This window comes from Bufo bufo, chromosome 1 (assembly GCF_905171765.1).
Source record: "Bufo bufo chromosome 1, aBufBuf1.1, whole genome shotgun sequence".
In the NCBI taxonomy this organism is placed as follows: Eukaryota; Metazoa; Chordata; class Amphibia; order Anura; family Bufonidae; genus Bufo; species Bufo bufo.
The window spans coordinates 836,056,673-836,068,735 of record NC_053389.1 but is presented as its reverse complement, the minus strand read 5'-3'; positions in this window follow the sequence as shown (position 1 = coordinate 836,068,735).

Genomic DNA, 12,063 nt, shown 5'->3' with positions numbered 1-12,063 from the left:
TCAATATCACTGCCCTGATACATTACAAAAAAAATAAAAAATAACAGTTACATTATAAATTTCCCTGTTCCTCAACCGATAGGTGACATGTTTTTCACAGATCTGAGACAGCGAAGGGTCTTTGCCGCACATACCGAAAACGGCTGCTGCGGGTAACGGCTGCTGCGGGTAACGGCTGCTGCGGGTAACGGCTGCTGCGGGTAACGGCTGCTGCGGGTAACGGCTGCTGCGGGTAACGGCTGCTGCGGGTAACGGCTGCTGCGGGTAACGGCTGCTGCGGGTAACGGCTGCTGCGGGTAACGGCTGCTGTGGGTAACGGCTGCTGTGGGTAACGGCTGCTGCGGGCAGTGCAAAGAAGAGAAGAATTGCAGATGAGAACGGGAAATGTAATGAGACCTGGACAGAAAAGTTCTTCTTTATTGAAGAAAGAGGAAAGCTAGTTTGCTTAATTTGCAAAAGTGTGGTTTCAGTGCCGAAGGAATTCAGTGTTAAGCGGCACCACGACACCAAACATTCCAATTTTGAGCAATTTAAGGGAGAATTGCGCAAACAGAAGATCTTATCTTTACAGCGCAGCCGAACTGTACAGCAGACTATGTTCACCAAGATATCTAAAGAAGGTGAAATGGCGATGGAAGTTAGTTATGAAATATCAGAATTGATTGCAAAGTCTTCCAGACCATTCACAGATGGCGACTTTGTAAAAAAGGGCCTCATTGTTTCTTCACAGAAACTATGGCCAGAGTCTGTTAAACAATGTGAATCTATTCGCCTCCGTCATGTGACTGTTCCCCGCAGGATCGCTGATACGGCTGCAGATGTTTCAGGACAGACAGAAGAAAAGGCAACAAAATGTGTTTTCTTTTTTCTGGCGGCAGACGAGTCCACAGATATCCGTCCCACTGCTCAACTACTGGTTTTTATTCGGGGGATCACCACAGATTTTCATATTTTTGAGGGATTACTTGGAATGATCTCATTTCAAGGGCAAACAAAGGGAGTGATTTGTTAAGCGGTATATTGGGATTGTGTGCCAAGATGGATCTAGATTTAGGTAAGCTGGTGGGACTTGTTACTGATGGATCCCCAGCCATGATGGGCTCCAAAAGTGGTAACACCTCGGAGAGCACAAGCACCAACGGATTCCGATTCATTGCATCGTTCACCAACAATCCCTGTGGGGAAAAGAGCTCGGATTTGAAAAGGTAATGGAAGTTGTTGTCAGTGTTGTCAACTTCATAAGATCGCGAGGACTTAACCATCGGCAGTTTAAATCTTTTCTAGAAGAACCTTGCAACGTTTTTTTGAATTGTTGGAAGAAATAAAATGATTTCTTGTTCGGAAGGATAAAATAGTTGAAGAACCACGAGATGACAAGTGTCTGGGTGACCTTGGGGTGACCTTGGGGTGACCTTGCTTTCTTGGTAGACATCACACAACATCTGAACGCAAAACTACAAGGGAAAAATCACTTTGTTAGTGATCTTTGTAACTGTATCTTTGCATTTCAATCCAAGCTAAAATTGTTCCAATCTCACCTTAAGAATGGCCATCTTGTGCATTTCCCGGCATGCAGACAAGAATTTGTCATGTCTGAGTATGTCACAAAACGTGCCCATCTCCGCTCCATATCTGAGCACCGCTTCGCTGATTTTAAAAATGAGAAAAAGGGTTTTGAAATGTTTGCAGACCCATTTTCAGTTATTGCTGATGAAGCCCCCCCAGAATTCCAACTGGAACTCATCGACCTTCAGTTTAAGGAAGGGGATTTACTTACCTTCTATAAATGTCTGCCAGGAGATGAATGTCCAAAATGGTGTGAAAGAACAGCTCTTTCTGCTTGGGTCACCATACAATCTGCTTGGGTCACCATACAATCTGCTTGGGTCACCATACAATCTGCTTGGGTCACCATACAATCTGCTTGGGTCACCATACAATCTGCTTGGGTCACCATACAATCTGCTTGGGTCACCATACTCTTGCGGCAGGCATTACTGACTAATGAGAATCTCCAGCCAATTCTGCAACGAGCCACAACTGAGCTGAGACCTCACATCCGAAACCCCAGAAATCCCACTAACTCCTCTTTCACAAACACCCAGTTGCTGCCCTGGCATGCGGTCTCACCTGACGTTCCTTATGTTAGGTGTGTGTGTGTTATGCACGTTGTATGTATTTTGTGCACTTCCCATTTATGTGTGTTTCCCTTCTTTGGTGCTGGAAGGGTTAATCTCCTTCCTAGTGTGTGTGTGCACTGGGTGTGTCCGACTGTGGGGTGTGGTTCTTGGCCTATAAAGCCTCACTGCTTTTGCAGGTCTGGAGGTTGCTTCAGCCATGCTTAGCTGAAAGCAGCCGCCTGTCTTTACTACCTGCCAGTAAGAGCCACCCCTGTGGTCATAACCATAATGTCTCATTAAGTTTATTTCTAGTTATGTGTGATGTCCGTTTGATGTTTTATATGTGATTTTGTGCAGCTATGGATCTGGGTCCCTGTGTGGGGATGCGTTTGTGATCTGCACCCTGCTTACACAGGGATCCAGTCAGCAAGACTGTGGCAGGTAGGTGGAACTCTTTGTTCACCTGCCATATCCATAGAGCTGTTTATGTCTCCCCTTTTCCAGCAGCTTGGCCATTGAGACTCCTGCTCCTCCGTGTCTTGGAGGAGTGGGTTGTCTTACTCAGCTCCTAGTTTAGGGCCATCTTGAGGGCTAGCAGGGACTTCTAGGTTCCGGAGCATGAGCCCTCCTACCATCAAGGTCGGCTCATGTAGCTAGGAGCCAGGGTCAGGTTAGGGATGCGTTTAGGAGGTGACCTGCTCCCTAATCCTGTCTTCATGGCCAAGCAGCCGTAACATCACCTGGCTGCACACGGCTGAGGATTTTCCCCATCCTCAGCCGTGACACTAACAGTGCCATCCACAGATCCCCCCTCTAACAGTGCCATCCACAGATCCCCCTCTAACAGTGCCATCCACAGATCCCCCCTCTAACAGTGCCATCCACAGATCCCCCTCTAACAGTGCCATCTACAGATCCCCCCTCTAACAGTGCCATCCACAGATCCCCCCTGTAACAGTGCCATCTACAGATCCCCCTCTAACAGTGCCATCCACAGATCCCCCTCTAACAGTGCCATCCACAGATCCCCCTCTAACAGTGCCATCTACAGATCCCCCCTCTAACAGTGCCATCCACAGATCCCCCCTGTAACAGTGCCATCTACAGATCCCCCTCTAACAGTGCCATCCACAGATCCCCCTCTAACAGTGCCATCCACAGATCCCCCCTCTAACAGTGCCATCTACAGATCCCCCTCTAACAGTGCCATCCACAGATCCCCCCTCTAACAGTGCCATCCACAGATCCCCCCTCTAACAGTGCCATCCACAGATCCCCCCTCTAACAGTGCCATCCACAGATCCCCCCTCTAACAGTGCCATCCACAGATCCCCCTCTAACAGTGCCATCCACAGATCCCCCCTCTAACAGTGCCATCTACAGATCCCCCCTCTAACAGTGCCATCTACAGATCCCCCCTCTAACAGTGCCATCCACAGATCCCCACTCTAACAGTGCCATCCACAGATCCCCCCTCTAACAGTGCCATCCACAGATCCCCCTCTAACAGTGCCATCCACAGATCCCCCCTCTAACAGTGCCATCCACAGATCCCCCCTCTAACAGTGCCATCCACAGATCCCCCCTCTAACAGTGCCATCCACAGATCCCCCCTCTAACAGTGCCATCCACAGATCCCCCTCTAACAGTGCCATCCACAGATCCCCTCTCTAACAGTGCCATCTACAGATCCCCCCTCTAACAGTGCCATCCACAGATCCCCCTCTAACAGTGCCATCTACAGATCCCCTCTCTAACAGTGCCATCCACAGATCCCCCCTCTAACAGTGCCATCCACAGATCCCCCCTCTAACAGTGCCATACACAGATCCCCCTCTAACAGTGCCATCTACAGATCCCCCCTCTAACAGTGCCATCCACAGATCCCCCCTCTAACAGTGCCATCTACAGATCCCCCTCTAACAGTGCCATCCACAGATCCCCCTCTAACAGTGCCATCCACAGATCCCCCCTCTAACAGTGCCATCTACAGATCCCCCTCTAACAGTGCCATCCACAGATCCCCCCTCTAACAGTGCCATCCACAGATCCCCCCTCTAACAGTGCCATCCACAGATCCCCCCTCTAACAGTGCCATCCACAGATCCCCCCTCTAACAGTGCCATCCACAGATCCCCCCTCTAACAGTGCCATCTACAGATCCCCCCTCTAACAGTGCCATCCACAGATCCCCACTCTAACAGTGCCATCCACAGATCCCCCCTCTAACAGTGCCATCCACAGATCCCCCCTCTAACAGTGCCATCCACAGATCCCCCCTCTAACAGTGCCATCCACAGATCCCCCCTCTAACAGTGCCATCCACAGATCCCCCCTCTAACAGTGCCATCCACAGATCCCCCCTCTAACAGTGCCATCCACAGATCCCCCTCTAACAGTGCCATCCACAGATCCCCTCTCTAACAGTGCCATCTACAGATCCCCCCTCTAACAGTGCCATCCACAGATCCCCCTCTAACAGTGCCATCTACAGATCCCCTCTCTAACAGTGCCATCCACAGATCCCCCCTCTAACAGTGCCATCCACAGATCCCCCCTCTAACAGTGCCATCCACAGATCCCCCCTCTAACAGTGCCATCCACAGATCCCCCCTCTAACAGTGCCATCCACAGATCCCCCCTCTAACAATGCCATCCACAGATCCCCCCTCTAACAGTGCCATCCACAGATCCCCCTCTAACAGTGTCATCCACAGATCCCCCTCTAACAGTGCCATCCACAGATCCCCCCTCTAACAGTGCCATCCACAGATCGCCCTCTAACAGTGCCATCCACAGATCCCCCTCTAACAGTGCCATCCACAGATCCCCCCTCTAACAGTGCCATCCACAGATCCCCTCTCTAACAGTGCCATCCACAGATCCCCCTCTAACAGTGCCATCCACAGATCCCCCCTCTAACAGTGCCATCCACAGATCGCCCTCTAACAGTGCCATCTACAGATCCCCCCTCTAACAGTGCCATCCACAGATCCCCCCTCTAACAGTGCCATCCACAGATCCCCCCTCTAACAGTGCCATCCACAGATCCCCCCTCTAACAGTGCCATCCACAGATCCCCCTCTAACAGTGCCATCCACAGATCCCCCCTCTAACAATGCCATCCACAGATCCCCCCTCTAACAGTGCCATCCACAGATCCCCCTCTAACAGTGTCATCCACAGATCCCCCTCTAACAGTGCCATCCACAGATCCCCCCTCTAACAGTGCCATCCACAGATCGCCCTCTAACAGTGCCATCCACAGATCCCCCCTCTAACAGTGCCATCCACAGATCCCCCCTCTAACAGTGCCATCCACAGATCGCCCTCTAACAGTGCCATCTACAGATCCCCCTCTAACAGTGCCATCTACAGATCCCCCTCTAACAGTGCCATCCACAGATCCCCCTCTAACAGTGCCATCTACAGATCCCCCCTCTAACAGTGCCATCCACAGATCCCCCCTGTAACAGTGCCATCTACAGATCCCCCTCTAACAGTGCCATCCACAGATCCCCCTCTAACAGTGCCATCCACAGATCCCCCCTCTAACAGTGCCATCTACAGATCCCCCTCTAACAGTGCCATCCACAGATCCCCCCTCTAACAGTGCCATCCACAGATCCCCCCTCTAACAGTGCCATCCACAGATCCCCCCTCTAACAGTGCCATCCACAGATCCCCCCTCTAACAGTGCCATCCACAGATCCCCCTCTAACAGTGCCATCCACAGATCCCCCCTCTAACAGTGCCATCTACAGATCCCCCCTCTAACAGTGCCATCTACAGATCCCCCCTCTAACAGTGCCATCCACAGATCCCCACTCTAACAGTGCCATCCACAGATCCCCCCTCTAACAGTGCCATCCACAGATCCCCCTCTAACAGTGCCATCCACAGATCCCCCCTCTAACAGTGCCATCCACAGATCCCCCCTCTAACAGTGCCATCCACAGATCCCCCCTCTAACAGTGCCATCCACAGATCCCCCCTCTAACAGTGCCATCCACAGATCCCCCTCTAACAGTGCCATCCACAGATCCCCTCTCTAACAGTGCCATCTACAGATCCCCCCTCTAACAGTGCCATCCACAGATCCCCCTCTAACAGTGCCATCTACAGATCCCCTCTCTAACAGTGCCATCCACAGATCCCCCCTCTAACAGTGCCATCCACAGATCCCCCCTCTAACAGTGCCATACACAGATCCCCCTCTAACAGTGCCATCTACAGATCCCCCCTCTAACAGTGCCATCCACAGATCCCCCCTGTAACAGTGCCATCTACAGATCCCCCTCTAACAGTGCCATCCACAGATCCCCCTCTAACAGTGCCATCCACAGATCCCCCCTCTAACAGTGCCATCTACAGATCCCCCTCTAACAGTGCCATCCACAGATCCCCCCTCTAACAGTGCCATCCACAGATCCCCCCTCTAACAGTGCCATCCACAGATCCCCCCTCTAACAGTGCCATCCACAGATCCCCCCTCTAACAGTGCCATCCACAGATCCCCCCTCTAACAGTGCCATCTACAGATCCCCCCTCTAACAGTGCCATCCACAGATCCCCACTCTAACAGTGCCATCCACAGATCCCCCCTCTAACAGTGCCATCCACAGATCCCCCCTCTAACAGTGCCATCCACAGATCCCCCCTCTAACAGTGCCATCCACAGATCCCCCCTCTAACAGTGCCATCCACAGATCCCCCCCCTAACAGTGCCATCCACAGATCCCCCCTCTAACAGTGCCATCCACAGATCCCCCTCTAACAGTGCCATCCACAGATCCCCTCTCTAACAGTGCCATCTACAGATCCCCCCTCTAACAGTGCCATCCACAGATCCCCCTCTAACAGTGCCATCTACAGATCCCCTCTCTAACAGTGCCATCCACAGATCCCCCCTCTAACAGTGCCATCCACAGATCCCCCCTCTAACAGTGCCATCCACAGATCCCCCCTCTAACAGTGCCATCCACAGATCCCCCCTCTAACAGTGCCATCCACAGATCCCCCCTCTAACAATGCCATCCACAGATCCCCCCTCTAACAGTGCCATCCACAGATCCCCCTCTAACAGTGTCATCCACAGATCCCCCTCTAACAGTGCCATCCACAGATCCCCCCTCTAACAGTGCCATCCACAGATCGCCCTCTAACAGTGCCATCCACAGATCCCCCTCTAACAGTGCCATCCACAGATCCCCCCTCTAACAGTGCCATCCACAGATCCCCTCTCTAACAGTGCCATCCACAGATCCCCCTCTAACAGTGCCATCCACAGATCCCCCCTCTAACAGTGCCATCCACAGATCGCCCTCTAACAGTGCCATCTACAGATCCCCCCTCTAACAGTGCCATCCACAGATCCCCCCTCTAACAGTGCCATCCACAGATCCCCCCTCTAACAGTGCCATCCACAGATCCCCCCTCTAACAGTGCCATCCACAGATCCCCCTCTAACAGTGCCATCCACAGATCCCCCCTCTAACAATGCCATCCACAGATCCCCCCTCTAACAGTGCCATCCACAGATCCCCCTCTAACAGTGTCATCCACAGATCCCCCTCTAACAGTGCCATCCACAGATCCCCCCTCTAACAGTGCCATCCACAGATCGCCCTCTAACAGTGCCATCCACAGATCCCCCCTCTAACAGTGCCATCCACAGATCCCCCCTCTAACAGTGCCATCCACAGATCCCCTCTCTAACAGTGCCATCCACAGATCCCTCTCTAACAGTGCCATCTACAGATCCCCCCTCTAACAGTGCCATCCACAGATCCCCCTCTAACAGTGACATCTACAGATCCCCCCTCTAACAGTGCCATCGACAGATCCCCCCTCTAACAGTGCCATCTACAGATCCCCCTCTAACAGTGCCATCCACAGATCCCCCTCTAACAGTGACATCTACAGATCCCCCCTCTAACAGTGCCATCGACAGATCCCCCTCTAACAGTGCCATCTACAGATCCCCCTCTAACAGTGCCATCCACAGATCCCCCCTCTAACAGTGCCATCCACAGATCCCCCTCTAACAGTGCCATCTACAGATCCCCCCTCTAACAGTGCCATCCACAGATCCCCCTCTAACAGTGCCATCCACAGATCCCCCTCTAACAGTGCCATCCACAGATCCCCCCTCTAACAGTACCATCCACAGATCCCCCCTCTAACAGTGCCATCTACAGATCCCCCTCTAACAGTGCCATCTACAGATCCCCCCTCTAACAGTGCCATCCACAGATCCCCCCTCTAACAGTGCCATCCACAGATCCCCCTCTAACAGTGACATCGACAGATCCCCCTCTAACAGTGCCATCCACAGATCCCCCCTCTAACAGTGCCATCTACAGATCCCCCTCTAACAGTGCCATCCACAGATCCCCCCTCTAACAGTGCCATCCACAGATCCACCCTCTAACAGTGCCATCCACAGATCCCCCCTCTAACAGTGCCATCCACAGATCCCCCCTCTAACAGTGCCATCCACAGATCCCCCCTCTAACAGTGCCATCCACAGATCCCCCCTCTAACAGTGCCATCCACAGATCCCCCCTCTAACAGTGCCATCCACAGATCCCCCCTCTAACAGTGCCATCTACAGATCCCCCCTCTAACAGTGCCATCCACAGATCCCCACTCTAACAGTGCCATCCACAGATCCCCCCTCTAACAGTGCCATCCACAGATCCCCCTCTAACAGTGCCATCCACAGATCCCCCCTCTAACAGTGCCATCCACAGATCCCCCCTCTAACAGTGCCATCCACAGATCCCCCCTCTAACAGTGCCATCCACAGATCCCCCCTCTAACAGTGCCATCCACAGATCCCCCTCTAACAGTGCCATCCACAGATCCCCTCTCTAACAGTGCCATCTACAGATCCCCCCTCTAACAGTGCCATCCACAGATCCCCCTCTAACAGTGCCATCTACAGATCCCCTCTCTAACAGTGCCATCCACAGATCCCCCCTCTAACAGTGCCATCCACAGATCCCCCCTCTAACAGTGCCATACACAGATCCCCCTCTAACAGTGCCATCTACAGATCCCCCCTCTAACAGTGCCATCCACAGATCCCCCCTGTAACAGTGCCATCTACAGATCCCCCTCTAACAGTGCCATCCACAGATCCCCCTCTAACAGTGCCATCCACAGATCCCCCCTCTAACAGTGCCATCTACAGATCCCCCTCTAACAGTGCCATCCACAGATCCCCCCTCTAACAGTGCCATCCACAGATCCCCCCTCTAACAGTGCCATCCACAGATCCCCCCTCTAACAGTGCCATCCACAGATCCCCCCTCTAACAGTGCCATCCACAGATCCCCCCTCTAACAGTGCCATCTACAGATCCCCCCTCTAACAGTGCCATCTACAGATCCCCCCTCTAACAGTGCCATCCACATATCCCCACTCTAACAGTGCCATCCACAGATCCCCCCTCTAACAGTGCCATCCACAGATCCCCCCTCTAACAGTGCCATCCACAGATCCCCCCTCTAACAGTGCCATCCACAGATCCCCCCTCTAACAGTGCCATCCACAGATCCCCCCTCTAACAGTGCCATCCACAGATCCCCCCTCTAACAGTGCCATCCACAGATCCCCCTCTAACAGTGCCATCCACAGATCCCCTCTCTAACAGTGCCATCCACAGATCCCCCCTCTAACAGTGCCATCCACAGATCCCCCTCTAACAGTGCCATCTACAGATCCCCTCTCTAACAGTGCCATCCACAGATCCCCCCTCTAACAGTGCCATCCACAGATCCCCCCTCTAACAGTGCCATCCACAGATCCCCCCTCTAACAGTGCCATCCACAGATCCCCCCTCTAACAGTGCCATCCACAGATCCCCCCTCTAACAATGCCATCCACAGATCCCCCCTCTAACAGTGCCATCCACAGATCCCCCTCTAACAGTGTCATCCACAGATCCCCCTCTAACAGTGCCATCCACAGATCCCCCCTCTAACAGTGCCATCCACAGATCGCCCTCTAACAGTGCCATCCACAGATCCCCCTCTAACAGTGCCATCCACAGATCCCCCCTCTAACAGTGCCATCCACAGATCCCCTCTCTAACAGTGCCATCCACAGATCCCCCTCTAACAGTGCCATCCACAGATCCCCCCTCTAACAGTGCCATCCACAGATCGCCCTCTAACAGTGCCATCTACAGATCCCCCCTCTAACAGTGCCATCCACAGATCCCCCCTCTAACAGTGCCTTCCACAGATCCCCCCTCTAACAGTGCCATCCACAGATCCCCCCTCTAACAGTGCCATCCACAGATCCCCCTCTAACAGTGCCATCCACAGATCCCCCCTCTAACAATGCCATCCACAGATCCCCCCTCTAACAGTGCCATCCACAGATCCCCCTCTAACAGTGCCATCCACAGATCCCCCCTCTAACAATGCCATCCACAGATCCCCCCTCTAACAGTGCCATCAGCAGATCCCCCTCTAACAGTGTCATCCACAGATCCCCCTCTAACAGTGCCATCCACAGATCCCCCCTCTAACAGTGCCATCTACAGATCCCCCTCTAACAGTGCCATCCACAGATCCCCCTCTAACAGTGACATCTACAGATCCCCCCTCTAACAGTGCCATCGACAGATCCCCCTCTAACAGTGCCATCTACAGATCCCCCTCTAACAGTGCCATCCACAGATCCCCCCTCTAACAGTGCCATCCACAGATCCCCCTCTAACAGTGCCATCTACAGATCCCCCCTCTAACAGTGCCATCCACAGATCCCCCTCTAACAGTGCCATCCACAGATCCCCCTCTAACAGTGCCATCCACAGATCCCCCCTCTAACAGTACCATCCACAGATCCCCCCTCTAACAGTGCCATCTACAGATCCCCCTCTAACAGTGCCATCTACAGATCCCCCCTCTAACAGTGCCATCCACAGATCCCCCCTCTAACAGTGCCATCCACAGATCCCCCTCTAACAGTGACATCGACAGATCCCCCTCTAACAGTGCCATCCACAGATCCCCCCTCTAACAGTGCCATATACAGATCCCCCTCTAACAGTGCCATCCACAGATCCCCCCTCTAACAGTGCCATCCACAGATCCACCCTCTAACAGTGCCATCCACAGATCCCCCCTCTAACAGTGCCATCCACAGATCCCCCCTCTAACAGTGCCATCCACAGATCCCCCCTCTAACAGTGCCATCTATAGATCCCCCCTCTAACAGTTCCATCCACAGATCCCCCTCTAACAGTGCCATCCACAGATCCCCCCTCTAACAGTGCCATCTACAGATCCCCCTCTAACAGTGCCATCCACAGATCCCCCCTCTAACAGTGCTATCCACAGATCCCCCTCTAACAGTGCCATCCACAGATCCCCCTCTAACAGTGCCATCCACAGATCCCCCCTCTAACAGTGCCATCCACAGATCCCCCCTCTAACAGTGCCATCCACAGATCCCCCCTCTAACAGTGCCATCCACAGATCCCCTCTCTAACAGTGCCATCCACAGATCCCCCCTCTAACAGTGGTACCCACAGATCCCCCCTCTAACAGTGCCATCCACAGATCCCCTCTCTAACAGTGCCATCCACAGATCCCCTATCTAACAGTGCCATCCACAGATCCCCCCTCTAACAGTGCCATCCACAGATCCCCCCTCTAACAGTGCCATCCACAGATCCCCTCTCTAACAGTGCCATCCACAGATCCCCTCTAACAGTGCCATCCACAGATCCCCTCTAACAGTGCCATCCACAGATCCCCTCTCTAACAGTGCCATCCACAGATCCCCCCTCTAACAGTGCCATACACAGATCCCCCTCTAACAGTGCCATCCACAGATCCCCCCTCTAACAGTGCCATCCACAGATCCCCCTCTAACAGTGCCATCCACAGATCCCCCTCTAACAGTGCCATCCACAGATCCCCCT